Raw genomic sequence first — 25,449 nt, forward strand, 5'->3', positions numbered from 1 at the left:
AAACATGGAGGCACCGCATGTTATTTCAAGTGTTGAACCTAAATAAATGTTATTTGGTGTTTGCGTTAAGCTTGAATATGATTTGATCATGTTTATTGCAATATGTTATTCATTTAAAGTGGGAAAATAATTGTTGTTCTGTTTACATGAATAAAACCTTCAATGGTCATACACCCAAGGTGAATGGTTTATTGAATCTCGATCGTAGTGATACATGTATTCATAATATTGAAGCCAAAAGATGCAAAATTAATAATGGTAGTGCAACTTATTTGTGGCACTGCCGTTTAGGTCATATTGGTGTAAAGCGCATGAAGAAAATCCATGATGATGGGCTTTTGGAATCACTTGATTATGAACCAGTTGATGCTTGCGAACCATGCCTCATGGGCAAGATGACTATGACTCCGTTCTCGGAACAATGGAGCAAGCAACAGACTTGTTGGAAATAATACATACTGATGTATGCAGTCCCATGAGTGTTGAGGCTCGCAGCAGGTATCATTATTTTCTGACCTTCACAGATGATTTGAGTAAGATATGGGTATATCTTCTTGATGAAACATAAATCTGAAACATTTGGAAAGTTCAAATAATTTCATAGTGAAGTGGAAAATCATCGTAACAAGAAAATAAAGTTTCTACAATCTAATCGTGGAGGAGAATATTTGAGTTACGAGTTTGGTCTTCATTTGAAGCAATGCGGAATAGTTTCGCAACTCACGCCACCTGGAACACCACAACGTAATGGTGTGTCTGAACATCGTAAGTGTACTTTATTAGATATGGTGCAATCTATGATATCTCTTATCGATTTACCACTACCGTTTTAGGGTTATGCATTAGAGACAACTACATTCACATTAAATAGGGCACCGTCTAATCCGTTGAGACGACACCATTGATAACCCACAAGTATAGGGGATCGCAACAGTTTTCGAGGGTAGAGTATTCAACCCAAATTTATTGATTCGACACAAGGGGAGCCAAAGAATATTCTCAAGTATTAGCAGCTGAGTTGTCAATTCAACCACACCTGGAAACTTAATATCTGCAGCAAAGTATTCAGTAGCAAAGTAATATGATAGTAGTGGTAACCTAGGGTGACACAGAACTAGCTCCAATTCATCAATGTAATGTAGGCATGTATTCCGAATATAGTCATACGTGCTTATGGAAAAGAACTTGCATGACATCTTTTGTCCTACTGTGACGCCCCCGATTCAATCGTACACTAATCATACACGCAAACGTGTACGATCAAGATCAGGGACTCACGGGGAGATATCACAACACAACTCTACAAATAAAATAAGTCATACAAGCATCATATTACAAGCCAGGGGCCTCGAGGGCTCGAATACAAGAGCTCAATCATAGACGAGTCAGCGGAAGCAACAATATCTGAGTACAGACATAAGTTAAACAAGTTTGCCTTAAGAAGGCTAGCACAAACTGGGATACAGATCGAAAGAGGCGCATGCCTCCTGCCTGGGATCCTCCTAAACTACTCCTGGTCGTCTTCAGCGGCCTACACGTAGTAGTAGGCACCTCCAGTGTAGTAGGAGTCGTCGTCGACGGTGGCGTCTGGCTCCTGGGCTCCATCGTCTGGTCGCAGCAATCGGGTATAGAAAGGGAAAAAGGGGGAAGCAAAGCAACCGTGAGTAGTCATCCAAAGTACTCGCAAGCAAGGAGCTACACTACATATGTATGCATTGGTATCAAATGGAAAAGGGGTATCATATGTGGACTGAACTGCAGAATGCCAGAATAAGAGGGGGATAGCTAGTCCTTTCGAAGACTACGCTTCCGGTAACCTCCATCTTGCAGCAGAAGAAGAGAGTAGATGGTAAGTTCACCAAGTAGCATCGCATAGCATAATCCTAACCGATGATCCTCCCCTCGTCGCCCTGTGAGAGAGCGATCACCGGTTGTATTTGGCACTTGGAAGGGTGTGTTTTATTAAGTATCCGATTCTAGTTGTCATAAGGTCAAGGTACAACTCCGGGTCATCCTTTTATTGAGGGACATGGCTATTCGAATAGATTAACTTCCCTGCAGGGGTGCACCACATTTCCCAACACGCTCGATCCCCTTTGTCCGGACACACTTTCCTGGGTCATGCTCGGCCTCGGAAGATCAACACGTCGCAGCCCTACATGGCACAATAGAGAGGTCAGCACGCCGGTCTAAATCCTATGTGCGCAGGGGTCTGGGCCCATTGCCCATTGCACACCTACATGTTGCGTGGGCGGCTGGAGAGCTGTAACACCCCGGATATGATTTTCCCAATTTGTACTCCAACTCTTGCCATTTCCGGCATTAAGTTATTTTATTTTCTCGGGTTCGGGTTTTTGTCTCCGTGTGTTGTTGTCGTTGTCATGCATCTCATATCATGTCATCATGTGCATTGCATTTGCATAAATGTTCATCTCAGAGAGCACATCATTTCATCTCATTGCATCATTTTCATTTGAGTTCATCTTGATGCCCGAAATGCTGTTAGAAGAATGCTATTTGAGATAATTGTCAGATCTGCTGCTCCAATTAGCTATTTGTCATTTTTGCCATGATTATTGTGTGCATGATATGCCCCTGAGCTCTTCATGAGTTTTGTTTTATGTTTTGCCATCTATCCAGAGGTGCAATCCATGTATTTTTGTGATGTGTGTGGTGACTAGCACAAACTTGCAAAGTGGGGCATTCGTTAATGTTGATTTCAGGGACTTAGCATTTCCACTAAGCCCTTGAGCTGTTTATCTCATATTGACATATGTTCATGTTGTTTCCTAGTGATCCGTGCCTCTTTTGAGGATGATCAGTAAGGATGTTTTGTTAATATTGTAGTGCTCTATCCATCCATGTCTTTGTTTGCAATTTTGGAGCACCCTAGCTTGAGTCAATCGAGCTCTACTTTTGTCATTTCGTAAATCTGGGCAGATTGTCTACTTGTTAGCAATTTTGCCGAGGATGTTGTAGTTGATCCGTGCATGCTATGCTATTGATCTTGCCATGTCTAGCTTGTATTTTGTGTATTATTGATGGGTGTATGCTTAGATTGTCATGACTTGCTCTGTAGTGAGTGCATCGAGCTCGTAAACATGCCTACTTGATATCTGTTTCAGCATGCTCCAGTTTTCACAAAGTCTGAGAACTAATTATGTTTTTGCCATGTTCACATGCTTGCAAATGTATTTTCTGATCCCTTTTGGCTCAAGGTCACTAAGGGACTTTTGTTAAGCTCTTTGAGTAGCTCCATGCCATGCTTTACTTTGCCATGTTAAGGTCCTGTAGCATATTGTTTTCATGCTCCAAAGTGTGCTATCTGATCTGAAATTCTAGACAAGTGTTAATTTCACTAAGTCTGAAATCTGTTTACCAAATGCATTTTTGCCATGCTTGTTTGAATCTGTTAATGGATGATTTGGCCGTAGCTCAGTGCTAGTCTTTTGTTAAGCATCTTGAGTGGATCCCTGACATGTATTTTGATGCCATGTTTGGGTGCTGTAGCATGTTCATGTTGTTGCATTTAGATGGCTACTTGCTGTAAATCGCAGAACGTGGTCATATTTGAATTGCTTGCCACTTCCAAACCGTAACTCCGATTCCGGCGTTCTTTATATCGTTTTCAAGCGATTTCATCTCATATTTCCAGTGGCACACTTGGATTTCCAAGTTGAGGCCAGGTTCATGCATTACTTGTCAAATCTTGCATATGCATCACATATTGCATCCCGCATAGCATACCATGTTTGCATCATATTGTTTGAGCCTTGCACGTGGTTGATTGTGTCCTTGTTGCTTGTTTGTCTTTTTTGGATAGAGTCGGGAGACGAGTTCGCTAACGAGGAGCCCGTTGGGTTTGCTTTCGAGGATCTAGTCAACTCTGACAACTTTGCAGGCAAGATGATCATACCCTCGAAATCACTACTATCTTTGCTTTGCTAGATGCTCGCTCTTTTGCTATGCCTATGCTATGATGCCTACCACTTGCTTATCATGCCTCCCAAATTGCCATGTCAAACCTCTAACCCACCATGTCCTAGCAAACCGTTGATTGGCTATGTTACCTCTTTGCTCAGCCCTCTTATAGCGTTGCTAGTTGCAGGTGAAGATTGGAGACCGTTCCTTGTTGGAACATTATTTTACTTGTTGGGATATCATTATATTACCATGTTATCTTAATGCATCTATATACTTGGTAAAGGGTGGAAGGCTCGGCCTCTCGCCTAGTGTTTTGTTCCACTCTTGCCGCCCTAGTTTCCGTCATATCGGTGTTATGTTCCCGGGTTTTTGCGTTCCTCCCGCAGTTGGGTGATAATGGGAACCCCTTGATAGTTCGCCTTGATTAAAGCTTTTCCAGCAATGCCCAACCTTGGTTTTACCATTTGCCACCTAGCCTCTTTTTCCCTTGGGTTTCCGGAGCCCGAGGGTCATCTTATTTAAACCCCCCCGGGCCAGTGCTCCTCTGAGTGTTGGTCCGAACCAGGCAGCCTGCGGGGTCACCTCGGGGAAACACGAGGGCTGGTTTTACTCGTAGCTTGACCTATCTGAGTGTGCCCTAAGAACGAGATATGTGCAGCTCCTATCGGGATTTGTCGGCACATTCGGGCGGTGTTGCTGGATTTGTTTTAACTTGTCGAAGTGTCTTGTAGAACCGGGATACCGAGTCTGATCGGAATGTCTCGGGAGAAGGTCTATTCCTTCGTTGACCATGAGAGCTTGTCACGGGCTAAGTTGGGACTCCCCTGCAGGGATTTGAACATTCGAAAGCCGTGCCCACGGTTATGGGCAGATGGGAATTTGTTAATGTCCGGTTGTAGATAACTTGAACCTTAACTTATTTAAAATGAATCAACAGCGTGAGTTACCGTGATGGTCTCTTCTCGGCGGAGTCCGGGAAGTGAATACGGTGTTGGAGTAATGCTTGCCGCAGGATGCCCCTTTAGTTGTTCGCTCGCGCTTTGCCTCCTCTTCTCGCTCTCTTTTGCGAACAGGATAGCTACCATATATGCTAGTCGCTTGCTGCAGCTCCACATATTTACCTTGCCTTACCTATAAGCTTAAATAGTATTGATCGCGAGGGTGCGAGATTGCTGAGTCCCTGTGGCTCACAGATTACTTCCAAACCAGATGCAGGGCCTGATGATTCCGCTCCAGATGACGCGCTTGAGCTCAAGTGGGAGTTCGACGAGGACTCACGCTGATACTACGTGTCTTTCCCTGATGATCAGTAGTGGTGCCCAGTTGGGGTGATCGGGACCGTGTCACATGTTGGGTTTATCTTTTATTTTGGCGCCGTAGTCGGGCCATGAGTGTTTGAATGTTGTAATGCTATTTATGTACTTTGCGTGATCTGGCGAGTGTAAGCCAACTATGTGTCTCCCCTTTTATTATCTATATTACATGGGATGTTGTGATGATTGCCTAACTTGCGCCATTGCTTTCAATGCGGTTATGTCTCTAAGTCGTGCCTCGACACGTGGGAGCTATAGCCGCATCGAGGGCGTTACAAGTTGGTATCAGAGCCTTCCCCGACCTTAGGAGCCCCCATTGCTTGATCGTTTTTAGCGGCCAGTTGTGTCTAGAAAAAATGTTTTGAGTCATTTAGGAATTATATATCGGAGAGTTTAGGAATTCTTTTACTTCCCAGTCTCCTCATCACTCTGGTAAGGCATCCTGACGTAGAGTTTTGACTATTCTCTTCTCAAATTTCACTAAAAAAAATTTTAGAATCACGCGGGTATCTTGGAATTGTTCCGATGGTTTTGTGACGAGTACATTGTTCTTGGTGCCTCCTGTCTTTAGGGGTTGTGGCAGTGTCCCGGGGAGTTGAGCTCTGAGGTGTTGTCGTCACAATTTTATCGTTGCAGTTCTGGGATACCTGACTTTAGTACGCCGACATCAAAAATCTCTTTTATGCAGTTCGTTGGTGAGATAACCTCGACGCCACCCAGTACTGGGGCGGGAGTTCGGGAGTATCGCCATAACTTGTATAACGGATGCTTTTCGAAGGTTGAGGTAGATGGTTTCCGAAGTTTTTCTTGGTTATGTGTTGAAGGATGGATACAGCTGGATGTAGGATTTGCTAGATTTGGGTGAGATATTATGCTTCCCCTGTATCCCCAACACCTGATTGCATAACCGGAAAGGTTCGGGAGTTTCATAGGTGGGAATTCTTGTAGCTCTAGTTCTTCTTCCACGGATATTTGGTTTGAGATTGGGATTTCTTACCGAGTATTCGTTCTTGATCCATACCTTGTTGATTTATTCCTCTACCTAAATTCTAAGTGGCTTCTCAATTTATGGATATGTGACCATTTCAAGTGGAATGCATTCGTTCATTTTGTTCGGATGTGAAGACTATATGTTGCAATTTCAACCCGTTTGATTCAGATTCATTTTATCTATCAATGTGCTAATGGTTGTCACCCTCTTCAGGATGGCTCCCGCTAAGAGCACCAATCAGAATCAGAATCAAGATCCGCCACCACCTCTACCTCCTCCGGAGGCATGGCAAGCTGTGATGGCCGCGACCAATGCAAACACACAGTTGATCATGCAAATTCTTCAAGAGCGCAATCAAGCGAACCAAGGCAACAATCAGAATCACTTTGCTACACTCAACCAGTTCCTTGCTAACGGGCCAAAGACTTTCAGCAATTGTGTTGAGGCAACTGATGCTGACGATTGGCTCGTGGATCTGTACAAGCATTTCGAGTGCAGTAACGCCAGGCCCGAGGACTTTGTCAAGTTCGCTTCCTTCCAACTCAAAGATCAAGCTGCAGAATGGTTCCAGCAGTACAAGGATTCCAGAGGTGGCCGTGCGATTACCTGGGATGAATTCCATCAAGACTTCAAAGCTCATCATATTCCTCAGAGCGTGGTTGAAAGCAAGCGTGAGGAATTCCACAACTGAAGCAAGGCTCTTTGTCTCTCTATGACTACAACAAGTTGTTTCAGAAGCTCGCCCGCTTTGCTAAGCAGGACGTCCCCGACGAGAAGAGCATGATATACCAGTTCCGGGGTGGTCTCAGAGAAGAAATTCAGCTAGCACTTGTTCTCTTTGAGCCCTTGAGGTACGATGAGTTCTACAACATGGCATTGAAGCAAGAGGCCGCTCAACTGAGGTGTGATGCTTCCAAGAAGCGAGTCAGAGACACTACTTCTTCTTCCTCTACTCAAGTGGCCAAGCAGCAGAAGTATTGGCTTCCTCCTCCTCCGTTTCGTCAGTCGTTTCAGAAGAGCAAAGGTGGCAGTGGATCTTCCCACCCACCCAACCCTGGCTTTCAGAATAAGACTTCGTCTCAAGCTCCAAGATCGAGTGCTCCGTATCACCGTCCGCTTTCAGAGGTCACGTGCAACAAGTGCCAACAGAAGGGTCACTATGCCAACAAATGCTTCAATCAGAGGCATCTCCCTCCTCCTCCTCCTGTGAGATCGGCAAGTACAGCTGTGGTCAAGCATAACCCCAAGCACGCCAAGGTCAACTTGATGAATGCAGCTCAGGCAGAGGACTCGTCAGATGTCATCATGGGTAACCTTCCTGTTAACGATATTCCTGCAAGAGTTCTTTTTGACACTGGTGCATCGCATTGTTTCATGTCAAAGCCATTTTTTTACCAAGCATGAATTCGTTTCTTCTCATTTGGGTAAACAAATGGATATCGTTTCTCCTGGCAAACATTTGAGTGCAAGTCTGGAGGTGCCAGATGTTACTATCACCTTGGGCGACTACAAGTTCCTTTCCTCCCTAATGGTTCTTGGTAACTCGGATATTGATCTTATTCTCGGAATGGATTGGCTTTCTAAGCACAAGGCGCATCTTGATTGTGCTGCCAGGCAGATTCAATTGACTCATTCGTCTGAGGATGTAATTGTTTTTGCCGCTCGTGATGATACCATCCGTCTGTTTTCTCTCAATGAGAAGGGTGAACTGGATGCTATCTCACAAATTCCAGTCGTTTGCGAATAGCAAGACGTCTTTCCAGAAGAGCTTCCAGGAATGCCTCCGCACCGGCTAGTTGAATTCGTCATTGATCTGGAGCCTGGCACGGAACCTGTGTGCAAGCGTCCTTACAAGCTCGGACCTGAAGAGTTGAAGGAGCTGAAGAAGCAACTCGATGTTCAAGAGAGAATGGGCCTCATCCGACCTAGTTCTTCTCTGTGGGGTTGTGGTGTTCTTTTTGTGAAGAAGAAGGATGGAACGGACTGACTTTGTGTTGATTACCGTCCATTGAACAAGAAGACCATCAAGAACAAATACCCACTTCCCAACATCAACGAGCTGTTCGAACAACTCAAAGGTGCCCAAGTATTCTCCAAGCTTGATCTCCGTATGGGTTATCATCAGATTCGAATCCGTGAGCAAGATATTCCCAAGACGGCTTTCAGGACAAGCTTTGGTTCATATGAATACATTGTCATGTCTTTTGGCCTCGTCAACGCTCCTCCGACGTTCTCTCGCATGATGAACTTCATCTTCAACGCCTACACCAATGACTTCGTTTTGGTCTATCTCGACGACATTCTGCTCTTTTTGAAGAACAAGGAAGATCATGCCAAGCACTTGCATTTGGTACTCGATAAGCTCAGAGAACACAAGTTCTACGCCAAGTTCTCCAAGTGTGAATTTTGGCTTGATGAGGTTCTTTATCTTGGTCATATCATCTCTGCCAAGGGCATTACGGTGAATCCTGAGAAGGTGTCTGCAATTGTGAATTGGGAACCACCTCAGAACATGAAGCAACTCCGTAGCTTCCTCGGTCTCGCAAGCTATTGTCGAAGATTCGTTGAAAACTTTTCTAAGATCGCGAAGCCTCTCTCAAATCTTCTCCAGAAGCACGTCAAGTATGTTTGGTCTCCGGAGTGTGACATTGCTTTCAACACTTTGAAAGAGAAATTGGTCACTGCTCCAGTTCTGACTCCGCCTGATGAATCCAAACCGTACGAGGTCTTTTGTGATGCCTCTCTCCAAGGTCTCGGCGCAGTGTTGATGCAAGAGAAGAAAGTTGTGGCTTATACCTCTCGCCAATTGAAGCCCAATTAGAAGAACTACCCCACTCATGATCTCGAGTTGGCGGCAGTTGTGCATGCTCTTTTGACTTGGAGACATCTCTTATTGGGAAGAAAAGTGGACATCTTCACTGACCACAAGAGTCTCAAGTACATCTTCACTCAGCCTAATCTCAACCTCAGGCAAACTCGATGGGTCAAAATGATTCAAGAGTATAATCCGAGTATCGAGTATACTCCAGGCAAGGCCAATGTGATTGCTGACGCATTGAGAAGGAAGGCTTATTGCAACAGTCTGATTCTCAAGCCTTATCAACCCGAGCTTTGTGAAGCTTTCCGCAAGCTTAATCTGCAAGTTGTTCCTCAAGGTTTCCTCGCCAACCTTCAATCTCTCCTACCTTGGAAGACCAGATTCGCCAAGCCCAACTGCTTGATGCTATGGTGAAGAAGGTGAAGATTGGGATTGCCAAGAGTCAACCAAAGTACAAGTGCTACCGCCTTGATGACAAGGACACTCTCTTCTTCGAGGATCGTATTGTTGTGCCCAAAGGTGACCTTCGTAAAGTGATCATGAACGAGGCTCACAATTCTCTCCTCTCCATCCACCCTGGGAGCACGAAGATGTATCAGGACCTCAAGCAAGCTTATTGGTGGACTCGAATGAAGCGCGAGATTGCTCAGTTCGTGAATGAGTGTGATGTCTGCAGAAGAGTGAAGGCAGAACACCAAAGGCCAGCTGGTCTCCTCCAACCTCTTGCCATTCCAGAATGTAAGTTTGACCACATTGAAATGGACTTCGTGACTGGGTTTCCAAAGTCCAAGCATGGCAATGATGCTATATTCGTTGTCATCGACAAACTCACCAAAGTGGCTCACTTTCTGCCTATCAAAGAGTCAATCACTGCAGCTCAATTGGCGGAACTCTATACCTCTCGAATTGTCTCTCTGCACGGTATTCCACAAGTGATATCTTCAGACCGTGGCAGCATCTTTACCTCAAAGTTTTGGGATTCTTTTCAGAAGGCCATGGGCACCAACATCCGCTTCAACACAACTTTCCGTCCTCAAACTAGCGGTCAAGTCGAGCGTGTCAATCAGATTCTCGAAGATATGCTCAGGGCTTGTGTGATCTCCTTCGGCATGAAGTGGGAGGATTGCCTTCCTTATGCTGAATTCTCCTACAACAACAGTTTTCAAGCAAGTTCGGGCAAGGCCCCATTTGAAATTCTGTATGGCAGGCAGTGCCGTACCCCTCTCAACTGGTCCGAAACCGGTGAACGTCAGTTTCTCGGAAATGACTTAATCACAGAGGCATAGGAAATGTGCAAAGTCATTCAAGATAACCTCAAAGCAGCCCAATCCCGCCAGAAGAGCTACTATGATAGTAAGCACCGTGATTTGGCTTTCGAGATCGGAGATCATGTTTACCTCCACGTCTCTCCAATGAAAGGTACTCGTCGCTTCGGTATCAAAGGGAAGCTTGCCCCCAGATACGTGGGACCTTTCAAGATTGTCAGCAAGAGAGGCGATCTCGCCTATCAACTCGAGCTTCCTTCAAACTTTGCAAATGTTCATGACGTGTTCCATGTCTCTCAGCTCCGAAAGTGCTTCAAGACTCCTGACCGCACCGTCAACTTCGAGGACATTGAACTCCAAGAAGATCTCTCTTACCGTGAGCACCCCGTGGCTATTCTTGAAGAGACTGAACGCAAGACTCGCAACAAGTCAATCAAATTCCTCAGAGTCAAGTGGTCACACCATTTCGACCGTGAAGCTACCTGGGAACGCGAGGATCACCTCCGTTCTAAATACCCGGCGTTCTTTTAGTCCTAGATCTCGGGACGAGATCCTTTCATAGTGGTGGACTGTTGTAACACCCCGGATATGATTTTCCCAATTTGTACTCCAACTCTTGCCGTTTCCGGCATTAAGTTATTTTATTTTCTCGGGTTTGGGTTTTTGTCTTCGTGTGTTGTTGTCATTGTCATGCATCTCATATCATGTCATCATGTGCATTGCATTTGCATAAATGTTCATCTCAGAGAGCACATCATTTCATCTCATTGCATCATTTTCATTTGAGTTCATCTTGATGCCCGAAATGCTGTTAGAAGAATGCTATTTGAGATAATTGTCAGATCTGCTGCTCCAATTAGCTATTTGTCATTTTTTCCATGATTATTGTGTGCATGATATGCCCCTGAGCTCTTCATGAGTTTTGTTTTATGTTTTGCCATCTATCCAGAGGTGCAATCCATGTATTTTTGTGATGTGTGTGGTTACTAGCACAAGCTTGCAAAGTGGGGCATTCGTTAATGTTGATTTCAGGGACTTAGCATTTCCACTAAGCCCTTGAGCTGTTTATCTCATATTGACATATGTTCATGTTGTTTCCTAGTGGTCCGTGCCTCTTTTGAGGATGATCAGTAAGGATGTTCTGTTAATATTGTAGTGCTCTATCCATCCATGTCTTTGTTTGCAATTTTGGAGCACCCTAGCTTGAGTCAATAGAGCTCTACTTTTGTCATTTCGTAAATATGGGCAGATTGTCTACTTGTTAGCAATTTTGCCGAGGATGTTGTAGTTGATCCGTGCATGCTATGCTATTGATCTTGCCATGTCTAGCTTGTATTTTGTGTATTATTGATGGGTGTATGCTTAGATTGTCATGACTTGCTATGTAGTGAGTGTATCGAGCTCGTAAACATGCCTACTTGATATCTGTTTCAGCATGCTCCAGTTTTCACAAAGTCTGAGAACTGATTATGTTTTTGCCATGTTCACATGCTTGCAAATGTATTATATGATCCCTTTTGGCTCAAGGTCACAAAGGGAATTTTGTTAAGCTCTTTGAGTAGCTCCATGCCATGCTTTACTTTTCCATGTTCAGGTCCTGTAGCATATTGTTTTCATGCTCCAAAGTGTGCTATCTGATCTGAAATTCCAGACAAGTGTTAATTTCACTAAGTCTGAAATCTGTTTACCAAATGCATTTTTGCCATGCTTGTTTGAATCTGTTAATGGATGATTTGGCCGTAGCTCAGTGCTAGTATTTTGTTAAGCATCTTGAGTGGATCCCTGCCATGTATTTTGATGCCATATTTGGGTGCTGTAGCATGTTCATCTTGTTGCATTTAGATGGCTACTTGCTGTAAATCGCAGAACGTGGTCATATTTGAATTGCTTGCCATTTCCAAACCGTAACTCCGATTCCGGCGTTCTTTATATCGTTTTCAAGCGATTTCATCTCATATTTCCAGTGGAACACTTGGATTTCCAAGTTGAGGCCAGGTTCATGCATTAATTGTCAAATCTTGCATATGCATCGCATATTGCATCCCGCATAGCATACCATGTTTGCATCATATTGTTTGAGCCTTGCACGTGGTTGATTGTGTGCTTGTTGCTTGTTTGTCTTGTTTGAGTAGAGTCGGGAGACGAGTTCGCTAACGAGGAGCCCGTTGAGTTTGCTTTCGAGGATCCAGTCAACTCTGACAACTTTGCAGGCAAGATGATCATACCCTCGAAATCACTACTATCTTTGCTTTGCTAGATGCTCGCTCTTTTGCTATGCCTATGCTACGATGCCTACCACTTGCTTATCATGCCTCCCAAATTGCCATGTCAAACCTCTAACCCACCATGTCCTAGCAAACTGTTGATTGGCTATGTTACCGCTTTGCTCAGCCCTCTTATAGCGTTGCTAGTTGCAGGTGAAGATTGGAGACCGTTCCTTGTTGGAACATTATTTTACTTGTTGGGATATCATTATATTGCCATGTTATCTTAATGCATCTATATACTTGGTAAAGGGTGGAAGGCTCGGCCTCTCGCCTAGTGTTTTGTTCCACTCTTGCCGCCCTAGTTTCCGTCATATCGGTGTTATGTTCCCGGATTTTTGCGTTCCTCCCACAGTTGGGTGATAATGGGAACCCCTTGATAGTTCACCTTGATTAAAGCTTTTCCAGCAATGCCCAACCTTGGTTTTACCATTTGCCACCTAGCCTCTTTTTCCCTTGGGTTTCCGGAGCCCGAGGGTCATCTTATTTAAACCCCCCCGGGCCAGTGCTCCTCTGAGTGTTGGTCCGAACCAGGCAGCCTGCGGGGCCACCTCGGGGAAACTCGAGGGCTGGTTTTACTCGTAGCTTGACCTATCTGAGTGTGCCCTAAGCATTTAGGATTGCACGTAAGGTATCAATAGTTGTAGCAACAATAATAGGCTATGCATCAGAGTAGGATTAACGGAAAGCAGTAACATGCTACACTACTCTAATGCAAGCAGTAGAGAAAAGAGTAGGCGATATCTGGTGATCAAGGGGGGGGGCTTGCCTGGTTGCTCTGGCAAGAGAGAGGGGTCGTCAACACCGTAGTCGTACTGGGTAGCAGCGGCGTCGGTCTCGGTGTCTAGTGAGAGAAGAGGGGGAAGAAACAATAAATATTAAGCAAACAGATGCATGACGATGCATGACATGACAAAGCGTGATGCTAGGTGTGCCCTAACGCGGTATGAGGCGGTACCGGTGAAGGGGGGAAACATCCGGGAAAATATCCCTGGTGTTTAGCGTTTTCGGACAAACGAACCGGAGGGGGAAAGTTGCATGTTCGCTATGCTAGGGATGTGTGGCGGACGAACGGGCTGCGTATCCGGATTCGTCTCGTCGTTTTGAGCAATTTTCATGTACAAAGTTTTTCCATCCGAGCTACGGTTTATTTTATATTAATTTTTAAAAGATTTAAATCATTTTTACGATTTATTTAATTATTTTAATTTAAAATTCTCCAGAATAGTGTTTGCTGATGTCAGCATGACGTCAGCAGTTGATCTGGTCAACCTGACAGGTGGGTCCCACCCGTCATAGACTGTTTAGTTAATTAACAGTAGTTAATTAGGTTAATTAGTCATTAGGTTAATTAATCATAATTAGTTAATTTAATCAGAATTGATTAAGATAATTAATTAGTTAATTAATTAATTAATTATTTTAATTATTATTTATTTATATATTATTATTATTATTTTATATATTCGTTCTCGGGCGGGGCCCGTTTGTCATAGGCCCCTAGGGCCTAGCGGGTGTGGGCGATGGACGCAAGCGCGTGGGCGCCCGTTACGGCGCTCGCCCAGGCCAGCCGCGGGGCTGGACTTGCTAGGCGCGGCGGGGCACCGGCGGCCAGGCGCGGCACGGAGGAGAGTAGCGCCGGCAGGGGCGCGAGCAACACCTGGCGCGGCGTCGTGCGGAAAGCAGCGAGGCGGCAAAGAGCATGCGGGGGGGAGGCGCAGCGGCGTGCGGCTGCAGGTGTGTGTGCGCGCGCAGTGGCGCAGCCGGGCGCGAGAGCGGCTATGGAGTGCGGTGGTCGGGCAACGCGTGGTGCGCGGCGAGCGCGCAGCTGTTGCGGGGCGGCGGCAGAGCAACATGGGCAGGGGAAGGGCAGCAACAGCGCGGGGCCGAGGCGGCACACGGTCGGGCAGCCGGCGAGTGCGCTGCGGCGAGCGGAAGGAGGTGGTGGCGCGGGCATCTGCGGGCAGGGGCGCGCGCGGCGGGCAGACGACGCGAGAAGAGACGCAGGGGAGGCAGGCCAAGCGGGGCCAAGCGGAGCTACAGGTGCGGGCTTGGCCGTGGCCGGAGGTGGAGCAGAGCGAGGGAGGCAGGGGTGGGCCAGAGCAAGCGGGCGCGGCCACGTGAGCGCGTGCACGGGACGGCAGGCACGACGACGTCCGACACAGGGAGAGGAAAGAGGGGAGAGGCCGGGGCCTCACCGGCGGTGTAGGGGACTGGGCAACGGGGCGTGGGCTGGACGACGGGGACGGTTCGGCGCGGGGGAGGAGGCGGCGATGATGTCCGGCGAGGTGGCTATAGGGGCGGCGGCGACATCGAGCACCGAGGCACGGTCGTGGGCGCGCCGGGTGCGGGACGACGTGGGCGCACGGTGATGGGGAGTCCGGCGACGGGGTGGTCTTCGGGCGGCGACGGACAGCTTCGGGCAGGCGCCGGCGCGGCGCCGAGGCGACGGGGTCTGGGCGGTTCGAGCCCCCGATCCAATCAGGGGGAAGAGTGGGAGGAGTGGGGGGTCGTCGGGGTTAGGGTTTGCGGGGGTGAGGGGATAAGGTGTGGCCGGCTGGGCCAGTTGGGCCAGCCTAGTAGGCCACTGGCTGGGCCGAGGCCCAGTTGGCCTGGGGGGTTTTCTTTTTATTTCGTTTTATTTTGCCATTCTTTTCTATTTCTTTTCTGTTTTAATTTTAGTTCCTTATTATTTTTAGTTAGTATAATATGATAATAGTTCCTAAAATAACGTTTCAAAATAACCCTCTACCACACAAGGTTTTAACCCAAATTAAAATAGTTTAGTATTTTATAAAATACCAAAGGCGTTTAAGTAATGTTTTAGTTACCGCTTAAATCATTTTAGAGCATTCAAACCTTTTATAAAAAGTGTGGTTTCTACACCATAATTACCTATGCATTATTTGGCACATCCCGAACATTTTAGTTTTAATATTTGAAAACCTTTATCGTTTGACTTGATTTTTGAATTTAAATTTGGAACGGTTTCGAATCAACGTGGGTTTATCAACAATAACCGAGGTGACGTGGCACCATTAGCAGAGGTTTACTGTAGCTTGATTATTCAGGCGTCACACCTACCCTCCCGTGGTGGCAGGGTCCTAACGGAAACTAAGTGATATTAAGGCCTCCTTTTAATAGAGTACCAGACCAAAGCATTAACACATAGTGAATACATGAACTCCTCAAACTACGGTCATCACCGGTAAGTATCCCGATTATTGTCACTTTGGAGTTAACGGATCATAACACATAATAGGTGACTATAGACTTGCAAGATAGGATCAAGAACTCTCATATATTGATGAAAGCATAATAGGTTCAGATCTGAAATCATGGCACTCGGGCCCTAGTGACAAGCATTAAGCATAGCAAAGTTATAGCAACATCAATATCAGAACATAGTGGATACTAGGGATCAAACCCTAACAAAACTAACTCGATTACATGATAAATCTCATCCAACCCATCACCGTCCAGCAAGCCTACGATGGAATTACTCACGCACAGCGGTGAGTATCATGAAATTGGTGATGGAAGATGGTTGATGATGACGATGGCGACGGATTCCCCTCTCCGGAGCCCTGAACGGGCTCCAGATCAGCCCTCCCGAGAGGTTTTAGGGCTTGGCGGCGGCTCCGTATCGTAAAACGCGATGAATCCTTCTCTCTTATTTTTTTTCTCTTCGAAACCAAATATATAGAGTTGGAGTTGAGGTCGGAGGAGTTCCAGGGGGACCACGAGGTAGGGGGGCGCGCCCTAGGGGGGCAGGCGCGCCCCCACCCTCGTGGCTAGGGTGTGGGCCCCCTGGTCTTCATCTTTTGCAAGGATTTTTTATTATTTCTGAAAAGATGTTCCGTGAAGTTTTAGGTCATTCCGAGAACTTTTGTTTCTGCACATAAATAACACCATAGTAATTCTGCTGAAAACAGCGGCAGTCCGGGTTAGTTCCATTCAAATCATGCAAGTTAGAGTCCAAAACAAGGGCAAAAGTGTTTGGAAAAGTAGATACGACGGAGACGTATCAACTCCCCCAAGCTTAAACCTTTGCTTGTCCTCAAGCAATTCAGTTGACAAACTGAAAGTGATAAAGAAAAACTTATACAAACTCTGTTTGCTCTTGTTGTTATAAATATGTGAAGCCAACATTCAAGTTTTCAAAAAATATTATGAACTAACTATATTCACAATAACGCATAGGTCTCATGTTTACTCATATCAATGGCATAATCAACTAGCGAGCAATAATAATAAATCTCGGATGACAACACTTTCTCAAAACAATCATAATATGATATAACATGATGGTATCTCGCTAGCCCTTTCTGAGACCGCAAAACATAAATGCATAGCACCTTTAAAGATCAAGGATTGACTAGACATTATAATTCATGGTAAAAGAGATCCAGTCAAGTCATACTCAATCTAAACTAACAGTAATGAATGTAAATGACAGCGGTGCTCTCCAACTGGTGCTTTTTAATAAGAGGATGATGACTCGGCATAAAAGTAAATAGATAGGCCCTTCGCAGAGGGAAGTAGGGATTTGTAGAGGTGCCAGAGCTCGGTTTTAAAATAGAGATGAATAATATTTTGAGCGGTATACTTTCATTGTCAACATGACAACCAAGAGATGGCGATATCTTCCATGCTACACATATTATAGGCGGTTCCCAAATAGAATGGTAAAGTTTATACTCCCCCTCCACCAACAAGCATCAATCCATGGCTTGCTCGAAACAACGAGTGCCTCCAACTAACAAGAGTCCCAGGGGGAGTTTTATTTGCAATTATTTTGATTTAGTTTGCATAAAGCATGGGACTGGGCATCCCGGTGACCAGCCATTTTCTTGTGAGTGAGGAGCGGAGTCCACTCCTCTTGAGAATAACCCGCCTAACATGGAAGATACGGATAGCCCTAGTTCATGCATGAGCTATTCGAGCATACAAAACATGATATTTATTTGAAGGTTTAGAGTTTGGCACATACAAATTTACTTGGAACGGTAGGTAGGTACCGTATATAGGTAGGTATGGTGGACTCATATGAAATAACTTTGAGGTTTATGGAGTTGGATGCACAAGTAGTATTCCCGCTTAGTAGAGGTGAAGGCTAGCAAAATACTGGGAAGCGACCAGCTAGAGAACGACAAAAGTCTTGAACATGCATTAAAATTAATCAACACCGAATGCAAGCATGAGTAGGATATAATCCACCATGAATATAAATATCGTGAAGGCTATGTTGATTTTCTTTCAACTACATGCATGAACATGCGCCAAGTCAAGTCACTTAAATCATTCAGAGGAGGATACCACCCTATCATACCACATCATAACCATTTTAATAGCATGTTGGAACGCAAGGTAAACCATTATAAGCTCCTAGCTAATCAAGCATGACACAAGAAACTATGATCTCTAGTTGTCATTGCAAACATGTTTATTCATAATAGGCTGAATCAGGAACGATGAACTAATCATATTTACAAAAACAAAAGAGGTTGAGTTCATACCAGCTTTTCTCATCTCAGTCAGTCCATCATATATCGTCATAATTGCCTTTCACTTGCACGACCGAATGATGTGAATAATAATAATAGTGCGCGTGCATTGGACTAAGCTGGAATCTGCAAACATTCAATAAACAGGAGAAGACAAGGCAATATGGGCTCTTTTGTCAGATCAACAATAATGCATATAAGAGCCACTTCAACAATTTAATCATGGTCTTCTCCTATCGACCCCTAAAGAAAAGAAATAAAACTATTTACACGGGAAAGCTCGCAACAAGCAAAAGAAGAACAGGAAATATTTTTGGGTTTTCTTTTAATTACTACTACAAGTAGGGAAATTAAAACTAGCTAAAAGCTACAACTAATTTTTTTTGTTTTTCTTAAGGTTTATCAAGCACACAAGAAGAAAGCATAAAAAGGAAATAAACTATCATGGATGATACAATGAAAAAGTATGAGCATCGACATCTAGCAATAAGTGTGTGAACATGAATGTAATGTCGGTGAGAAATACGTACTCCCCCAAGCTTAGGCTTTTGGCCTAAGTTGGTCTATGGCCACGGCTAGCCTGGCGGATATCCATAGTAATAGTTGGGGTCGTACTGAGATGCAGCGTCTATCGCCTCCTGAGCTGCGGCGTGGCGACGAGCGGCCCCCGCCCTCCTCTCGTACTCATCTGCCTCCTCTCTGGTAATAACATATCTTCCTTTTGCTTGATAATCAAAGAAGGCAGGAGCAGGGAGAGTAATACGGACAACACGCCGTCTATCAAAAATTAGTCGATACTGGAGAGGTGATTCACTCCTCTCAACAAACTGGTGGTGAACCATAGCATTAAAATCTAGGTAAGCAGGAGGCAATTCAATATCATCCTCACGTATGGTTACACCGAGAAAATCAGCTAAGCGGGTTGCATAAATTCCACCAAAGAAATCTCCATTAAATCTATTATTATGCAACTTACGTGCAACAATGGCTCCCAAATTATAAGATTTATCTCTTAACACAGCACTCCTAAGAATACTAAGGTCAGGGACACACATGTGACATGCTTCATCTTTACCATTTGTGCACCTACCTATGAAGAGAGCAAAATAATGTATAGCAGGAAAGTGAATGCTCCCTATGGTAGCTTGTTTTATATCTCTAGATTCCCCCACAGTTATGCTAGTAAGAAAATTTCTAAATTCAGATTTGCGGGGTTCACTAGCACTACCCCATTGTGGAAGTTTGCAAGCAGTGGTAAAATCCTCTAAGTCCATAGTATAAGATTTTTCATAGAGATCAAACAGGACAGTTGGAGAATTACGTGAAGATGAAAATTCAAACCTCCTCACGAAGGTACTGGTGAGATAGTGGTACTGGCGGCACTTTTCTTCCTCGAAGCTCACAAGATCAGCATTACGCAAATATGCGTTAAATTCCTCCTTATTTCCCGCTCGATCCATAAAGTTTTCAGAAGGCCATTCACAAGGACGCACTAGAGCGTCTCTTGGTGGCTCTTCATCAGCATCACGCATTGCAAGCCTGGGCCCTTGCTTTCTTGAAGAACCACCTTGGTACATTTTCCTAAGCATATTTCTTTCTCTGAAAAATTTCTGAATTTTTTTAGTAACTTCAAAATAAAAGTAAGCCAAACTCAATAATATTGGTAGCAACTACTCATACAAGTGCCTAGAGCCTATATCATGCATCAAAACTACTTGGAACCATATAAATTTGACATGCAATCTCAAGAACATGGTCACCTAGGCAGCACAAATTTGCAATGAATAAAGCACTAGAACAAAAACTAATTGGACCAATGGAGGAGTCACATACCAAGGAACAATCTCCCCAAGCAGTTTTGTGAGAGGTGCTTTGAGCAAGGAGATCGAAAATGGCAGCAAAATGAGCTTGGACTCAGGTTTGAGCTGGATATTCGTGTTTGTGGGAGGAAGATGTACTGTGTGAGTGCAGGAATAAGTGGAGGAGGGCCACCGTGGGCCCACGAGACAAGGGGCGCGCCCAGGGGCATAGGGCACGCCCCTGACCCTCGTGGCCAGGTGCCAGCTCCTCCTGCTGTGTTCTCAGTGCCAAATATTCTCAAATATTCCAGAAAAAATCATATTTAAATTTCAGGGCATTTGGAGAATTTTAATTTTTGGGGTATTTTTATATTGCACGGATAATTCAGATAACAGACAGAAAATACTATTTTTATTTTATTTAAAATAAATAACAGAAAGTAAAAGTAGGGTACAGAAGGTTGTGCCTTCTAGTTTCATCCATCTCATGCTCATCAAAAGGAATCCACTAACAAGGTTGATCAAGTCTTGTTAACGAACTCATTCTGAATAACATGAAACCGGAGAAATTTCGAATAACACTATGTTACCTCAACGGGGATATTCACATCCCCAATAATAAGAATATCATATTTCTTCTTGACAGTAGGAAGAGGAAATTCAAAACCTCCAAAAATAGTCGATGGAATTTTTCCAATAGAATTGATACTGTGGACTTGAGGTTGTTTCCTCGGAAAGTGTACCGTATGCTCATTACCATTAACATGAAAAGTGACATTGCCTTTGGTGCAATCAATAACAGCCCCTGCAGTATTCAAAAAGGGTCTTCCAAGAATAATAGACATACTATCGTCCTCGGGAATATCAAGAATAACAAAGTCCGTTAAAATAGTAACGTTTGCAACCACAACAAGCACATCCTCACAAATACCGACGGGTATAGCAGTTGATTTATCAGCCATTTGCAAAGATATTTCAGTAGGTGTCAACTTATTCAAATCAAGTTTATGATATAAAGAGAGAGGCATAACACTAACACCGTCTCCAAGATCACATAAAGCAGTTTTAACATAGTTTCTTTTAATGGAGCATGGTATAGTGGGTACTCCTGGATCTCCGAGTTTCTTTAGTATTCCACCCTTAAAAGTATAATTAGCAAGCATGGTGGAAATTTCAGCTTCCGGTATCTTTCTTTTATTTGTAACAATATCTTTCATATACTTAGCATAAGGATTCATTTTGAGCATATCAGTTAATCGCATGCGCAAAAAGATAGGTCTAATCATTTCAGCCAAGCGCTCAAAATCTTGATCATCCTTTTTCTTGGATGGTTTGGGAGGAAAAGGCATGGGTTTCTGAACCCAAGGCTCTCTTTCCTTTCCGTGTTTCCTAGCAACAAAGTCTTTCTTATCATAACGTTGATTCTTTGATTGTGGGTTATCAAGATCAACAACGGGTTCAATTTCTACATCATTATCATTACTAGGTTGAGCATCATCATGAACATTATTAGTAACATTATCACTATTTTCAGGCTCATTACTAGATTGTGTTTCAGCATCAGAAATAGAAATATCATTTGGTTTCTCAGGTGTATCAATAACAGGTTCACTAGAAGCATGCAAAGTCCTATCATTTTTCTTTTTCTTCTTTTTAGAAGGACTAGGTGCATCTATATTATTTCTCTGAGAATCTTGCTCAATTCTCTTAGGGTGGCCTTCAGGATACAAAGGTTCCTGAGTCATTCTACCACCTCTAGTCATAACTCTAACAGCATTATCATTTTTCTTACTATTCAATTCATTGAGAAAATCATTTTGAGCTTTAAGTATTTGTTCTACTTGAGTGGTAACCATAGAAGCATGTTTACTAATAAGCTTAAGTTCACCTTTAACATTAGCCATACAATCACCCAAGTGTTCAAGCATATTTGAATTGTATTTCAATTGTCTACCAAAGTAAGCATTAAAATCTTCTTGCTTAACCATAAATTTATCAAACTCATATAAGCATGGACTAGCAAACTTGGTAAATGGGATTTCAGCTTTGTCATATCTATAGAGAGAATTTACCTTTACTACCTGTGTCGGGTTATCAAGACCATGAATTTCTTCAATAGGTAATGGATTAAGATCATATGTTTCTTCAATAGCCGGTAAATTAAGACCGTGTATTTCTTCAATAGGAGGTAAATTCTTAACATCTTCAGCTTTAGTACCTTTTTCTTTCATAGATTTCTTTGCCTCTTGCATATCTTCAGGACTGAGAAATAGAACACCTCTCTTCTTCGGAGTTGGTTTCGGAATAGGCTCAGGAAGTGTCCAATTATTTTCATTTGTCAACATATTATTCAATTGAATTTCAGCTTCATCCGGTGTTCTTTCCCTGAAAACAGAACCAGCACAACTATCCAAGTAATCTCTAGAAGCATCGGTTAGTCCATTATAAAAGATATCAAGTATTTCATTTTTCTTAAGAGGATGATTAGGCAAAGCATTAAGTAATTAGAGAAGCCTCCCCCAAGCTTGCGGGAGACTCTCTTCTTCAATTTGCACAAAATTATATATATCCCTGAAAGCAGCTTGTTTCTTATGAGCAGGGAAATATTTAGCAGAGAAGTAATAAATCATATCCTGGGGACTACGCACACAACCAGGATCAAGAGAATTAAACCATATCTTAGCATCACCCTTTAATGAGAACGGAAATATTTTAAGGATATAAAAGTAGCGAGTTCTCTCATCATTAGTGAACAGGGTGGCTATATCATTTAATTTAGTAAGATGTGCCACAACAGTTTCAGATTCATAGCCATGAAAAGGATGAGATTCAACCAAAGTAATTATATCAGGATCAACAGAGAATTCATAATCCTTATCAATAACACAGATAGGTGAAGTAGCAAAAGTAGGGTGAGGTTTCATTCTAGCATTAAGAGATTGCCGCTTCCATTTAGCTAATAATTTCTTAAGATCACTTCTATTATTACAAGCAAGAATAGCTCTAGTAGATTCTTCATCCAGAATATAACCCTCAGGAACAACAGGCAATTCATAAGTATTAGGGGGAGAGTCTTCATCATCACTATCTTCAATATAATTAGTTTCAATAATTTCATTCTCTCTAACCCTAGCAAGTTGTTCATCAAGAAATTCACCAAGTGGCACAGTAGTATCAAGTGTAGAAGTAGTTTCATCATAAGTATCATGCATAACAGAAGTGGAATCATCAATAACATGCGACATATCAGAACGAATAGCAGAAGCAGGTTTAGGTGTCGCAAGCTTACTCAAAACAGAAGGTGAATCAAGTGCAGAGCTAGATGGCAGTTCCTTACCTCCCCTCGTAGTTGAGGGATAAATCTTGGTTTTTGGATCTCTCAAGTTCTTCATAATGATAAGCAGATATAAATCCCAAGTGACTCAAATAATAGAGCTATGCTCCCCGGCAACGGCGGCAGAAAATAGTCTTGATAACCCACAAGTATAGGGGATCGCAACAGTTTTCGAGGATAGAGTATTCAACCCAAATTTATTGATTCGACACAAGGAGAGCCAAAGAATATTCTCAAGTATTAGCAGCTGAGTTGTCAATTTAACCACACCTGGAAACTTAATATCTACAGCAAAGTATTTAGTAGCAAAGTAATATGATAGTAGTGGTAACGGTAGCAAAAGGTAATGATAGCAAAAGTAATGTTTTTGGTATTTTGTAGTGATTGTAACAATAGCAACGGGAAAGTAAATAAGCGAAGAATAATATATGGAAAGCTCGTAGGCAATGGATCGGTGATAGAGAATTATGCCGGATGCGGTTCATCATGTAACAGTCATAACTTAGGGTGACACAGAACTAGCTCTAATTCATCAATGTAATGTAGGCATGTATTCTGAATATAGTCATACGTGCTTATGGAAAAGAACTTGCATGACATCTTTTGTCCTACCCTCCCATGGCTGCGGGGTCCTAACGGAAACTAAGGGATATTAAGGCCTCCTTTTAATAGAGTATCGGACCAAAGCATTAACACATAGTGAATACATGAACTCCTCAAGCTACGGTCATCACCGGTAAGTATCCCGATTATTGTCACTTCGGGGTTAACGGATCATAACACATAATAGGTGACTATAGACTTGCAAGATAGGATCAAGAACTCTCATATATTGATGAAAACATAATAGGTTCAGATATGAAATCATGGCACTCGGGCCCTAGTGACAAGCATTAAGCATAGCAAAGTCATAGCAACATCAATCTCAGAACATAGTGGATACTAGGGATCAAACCCTAACAAAACTAACTCGATTACATGATAAATCTCATCCAACCCATCACCGTCCAGCAAGCCTACGATGGAATTACTCACGCACGGCGGTGAGCATCATGAAATTGGTGATGGAGGATGGGTTGATGATGACGATGGCGACGGATTCCCCTCTCTGGAGCCCCGAACGGACTCCAGATCAGCCCTCCTGAGAGGTTTTAGGGCTTGGCGGCGGCTCCAAACGCGATGAATCCTTCTCTCTTATTTTTTCTCTTCGAAACCAAATATATAGAGTTGGAGTTGAGGTCGGAGGAGCTCCAGGGGGCCCACGAGGTAGGGGGCACGCCCTAGGGGGGCAGGCGCGCCCCCACCCTCGTGGCTAGGGTGTGGGCCCCCTCGTCTTCATCTTTTGCAAGGATTTTTTATTATTTTCAAAAAAGATGTTCCGTGAATTTTCAGGTCATTCCGAGAACTTTTGTTTCTTCACATAAATAACACCATGGTAATTCTACTGAAAACAATGTCAGTACGGGTTAGTTCCATTCAAATCATGCAAGTTAGAGTCCAAAACAAGGGCAAAAGTGTTTGGAAAAGTAGATACGACGGAGACGTATCAACCGTATAAACTATGGTTTGGCTAGAAACCTAAGCTGTCGTTTCTTAAAGTTCGGGGTTGTGATGCTTATGTGAAAAAGTTTCAGCCTGATAAGCACAAACCTAAATCGGAGAAGTGTGTCTTCATAGGATACCCAAAAGAAATTGTTGGGTACACCTTCTATCACAGATCCGAAAGGCAATATCTTTGTTGCTAAGAGTGGATCCTTTCTAGAGAAGAAGTTTCTCTCAAAAGAAGTGAGTGGGAGGAAAGTAGAGCTTGATGAGGTAACTGTACCTGCTCCCTTATTGGAAAGTAGTTCATCACAGAAATCTGTTCATGTGACTCCTACACCAATTAGTAAGGAAGCTAATGATGATGATCATGTAACTTCAGATCAAGTTACTACTGAGCCTCGTAGTTCAACCAAAGTGAGATTCGCACTAGAGTGGTACAGTAATCCTGTTCTGGAAATCATGTTACTAGACCATGATGAACCTACGAACTATGAGGAAGCGATGATGAGCCCAGATTCCGCGAAATGGCTTGAGGCCATGAAATCTGAGATGGGATCCATGTATGGGTACAAAGTATGGACTTTGATTGACTTTCCCGGTGACCGGTGAGTCATTAAGAATAAATGGATCTTCAAGAGGAAGACGGGCGCTGATAGTAGTGTTAGTATCTACAAAGCTCGAATTGTCGC

The 25,449-nt window shown here is 43.6% G+C and overlaps 1 pseudogene; it reads right to left on the bottom strand.

Annotated features, from left to right (window-relative positions):
- The window catches only part of LOC147957457 (uncharacterized), a 53,480-nt pseudogene extending 30,207 nt beyond the window's left edge, over positions 1-23,273 (bottom strand).
- Between the last annotated feature and the right edge of the window lie 2,176 nt (positions 23,274-25,449).

The sequence above is a fragment of the Triticum urartu genome, chromosome 7A, assembly GCF_056163025.1.
Source record: "Triticum urartu cultivar PI428250 chromosome 7A, HENAU_Tu73, whole genome shotgun sequence".
In the NCBI taxonomy this organism is placed as follows: Eukaryota; Viridiplantae; Streptophyta; class Magnoliopsida; order Poales; family Poaceae; genus Triticum; species Triticum urartu.